This window comes from Belonocnema kinseyi, chromosome 6 (assembly GCF_010883055.1).
Source record: "Belonocnema kinseyi isolate 2016_QV_RU_SX_M_011 chromosome 6, B_treatae_v1, whole genome shotgun sequence".
In the NCBI taxonomy this organism is placed as follows: Eukaryota; Metazoa; Arthropoda; class Insecta; order Hymenoptera; family Cynipidae; genus Belonocnema; species Belonocnema kinseyi.
In genome coordinates, this window is record NC_046662.1 from 79,348,154 (window position 1) to 79,351,703 (window position 3,550).

Below are 3,550 nucleotides of genomic sequence, written 5' to 3' on the forward strand. Positions count from 1 at the left end.
GGGAGCTCTTCTTAATATTTTGACACCAAAATCATGTCGATACACCTTACCGACTGCGAGTAAAGCCACCCACGCTTTAACTTGACAGACTGTATATCTGATTCTGAAAGTACATAAAGCTCAACTGTACCATTAACTTTAGCTTTCCCCTATAAAAATTGATATTTTTAAAGCAAGGGTTTGAAGCACATTCATTTCTTTTCAATTAACAAAAAGTAACTTAACATTCTGCATTTTGAACCTTTAAATGAACAAAATAATTTTTTTCAATATTATTTTATATAAAAATATTCTTCGAACCACAAAAAATTGGGTTTATAGGAGTTTTTAAATACAGTGTTAATTTAAATATAAGAGAACAAATATTTTAGTACTTTCTCTAGTTTTACAGGTATCATTAGAAAATTTTCCAAAATTGAACGTTTAAAACTTCCAGCTAATAAAAACAAAAAATAAATGAAAATCTATAAGAATACAAACAAGAGCTCAATATATATTTTTACAACTAGGACTTAAGAACATTGAAAATTTGTAAAAAGAGTTATGTTTTATGTAGATAATATTTTAAAGAAAAATTAATTTACTTACCAGATTCAGTGCTCTCGTGAAATTCTTCCTGAATTACAACATTCTCCTCATCTGGTAATACTGGATTCGAATTTTGAGTCAAGTCTGCAAATTCGATTTCAATACTTTGAAAACTATAATTCATGAACGCCAACAAATAACACTACTTATGTCTTGTATACACAATATTGAAAAACAAATTATCTACTTACCAGAATCAGTCCGCATGTTTAAATTTTCCTGAATAATGACATTGTCCACATCTGGTAAATTTTCATTCAAACCTGCAGGCTCATTTTCAATTTCGAGATTTTCATTTGGGACTTGAAAGATTGCGTTTGGAGCTTGTGCTTCAATTTCTCCCTCATCGTCTGCATCATGTGCATTCATTTTAATGTATTATAGTGTTCAGTGTTTAATATTTCGAAATTCATATTAATTTACGATTTAAACCACAGAAATTATTATGTTGAATGTTACAAAATCACTCAGGTGTCACCTTTTAAGCTGAAATTCGAGAACATAACAATAATTTTATCAAACAGATAACGATATATAATCATTGGAGTATGTAGGATTAAAAATAAATTAATTTTTTAAACAACTTTTTTTGGAGCAAACGTAAAAAGTCGATAGATTCAATAGAACAACCGGGATTTGTGTATGATAAACTATTTAAGTATTTTGCAATATATTTTTGCTTTCAATTTCTAAATTGAACTTACATGTAAAAAATTATTCTGAAATAAGAGGATTATAACATTTCACTGGTCCTTTAAGTTATTTTTACAAAAGTGACTATACTACAATAAGTAGGTTGTATTCACATACCGATTATTTCAAATCACATAAAAATACGTGAAAATAAATATGTTTATTACGTCATTATTCATCTAATTCGGTTTCACATTAAACACAGTAAATATTACTTGTGTTTCTTTTCTTATAAATAAATAACCTCATTTCGAGGTTAGGTTTCATTTTAACATGCTTGATAAATTTATTTACCATAGTCTTGAACATGTAGCTCAGGAATATTTTGCAGTATACGATGCCTCCGCACGCGTCTTGTGCTCACTTTTGGCATTTTTCCCTACTTATTTTGTCACTTTTAGAAATAATAATTTAAATATTTTTGACGCTTGACACTTTACATTGAAACTTGGGCGATTTGGAGTAAACCCACTTTAGTCCCCGAAATTAATGGAGCGCCATCTACTGGCAAGCTTGGCTGTTAAGCCGGGTTCTAGAGGGGGCCAAATTTAACAACCACAAAATTGTGTGCCCGATCTGGCCCAAATCGGAAATAAGGCAAACATTTGGCAATTTCTGCACGGGAAAGAGTGGTAGGGGCGTTTCCGATATCAAGAAAATATGTAAATCACAAATTATAAAGTTGCGAGACTATTTAATCAGCAAGCGAGATGTTGCCCTTTATACCGCCATGTGTAATGCGGATCTCGAATACACGCCATTAAATTTGTCCTAAGAGGAGGCCTTGCATATCAGGACAGAAACCATAAAGGAATTATAAACGCAATGAAGTCGAAAAACCATTTACGGCGACCACCCCAAAACTTTAGATCAACATGAAGTGGATAGTGAAGCTTCCAACATTTAGCTGAAAAGGGCCGTCCTATTTCCTAGAAACGGAAGGATTCTTCACTGCTATTCAGGACTGGCAGTAGCTCAGAAAGCTGTTTTATTAAACTCCTGTTGTATTGTAAGAAATTTTCTAGACCATGATCAGGAAGCAAGCGTCTAAAAACCTGTGGAGTGTCAGATGGTAGTTCTAAGAAAGCATCCAGAGATGATTTTTGTCACCTTGAACGCTCGCGGCCGTTGTCTAAGAATAACAGCGGTAAATGATGAATTCCGAACTAGACCATGCTCCTAATTTTGGACCTACAACATAATCGCAAAATATTTCAGGCATTGTATTAAATTAATTTAAAACTTACTCATCTAAACCGGTTTTTCAAAGACAGACGTCAACATTCAAATGCTAATAAGTTCGTGAACATGATGAAAGATTCTGCCACTTGCATCGTAGAACCTGCCTGCTATGAAACATGTTGGATCTGATTTTATTTAAACTTCATAAAATACAATAAATATTTCAAACTTGAAAGAATTTCAATAACCGAATAGTCTGGATCACGACACCTTTTAATCGACAGGTTTTGAACCGGTCCTGGTCCTGATTCGCCCTTCCACGAATTCTTAACCGACATCAGATTTCGTCCTTACGGTGTAATCATCAATTTTGATCCTTGAGTATGCAGCTTGAAATCTATACTCAAGAAGTATAATAATTAATTAAAAAGACTATCAGCATTTTTTTTCGTATTTTTCGTAATTTGCATATCCAATTTTATCTGCGTCTCAAAGAAAATATTTGGTGCAAGCAACTGTGTTGAAGTATACTTGTATTTACCGTATTCCAAATGGAATTAAAGTTAAAATAATCATTTAAGAAAATTTATATGCTTGTGAGATAAAAAAAAGGACGAGAGATTTTCAGAAATGTATGAAATCATTAGCAGGATTAAGTATCATGTTTTTGTATTAAAATGAAAGTATGATAAAAAATAAAAGTAGAGAAGAAGTTTCCGGTTTTCGCGCCATAATCGTTAAAACCGATCGTTACAGATTCAATCTGTATGGATTGATATGAGTAACGGTTTAAAAGTATGCACATACGAAATTCGTTAGAGATCACACCGATATGCAATACGATTCACTTTTGCTTCGATGTAACCTGTAATTAACAGCTATACGTTAGCAGAGAGTGAGCTTATAAAAAGGAATCGAAATTTTCGTTTTTTTGATTCACAGTCTTGTCAGGTGAATGTTGATGAGAGGAGAATATAAGCAAGACCAAATTTTTAGTACGTTAAAGTAAAAAAAAAATAAAAACAATGCTTTGTTGATAATTTTAACATATTATACAAATTTACAATATGCATAGATCTCAATTTTT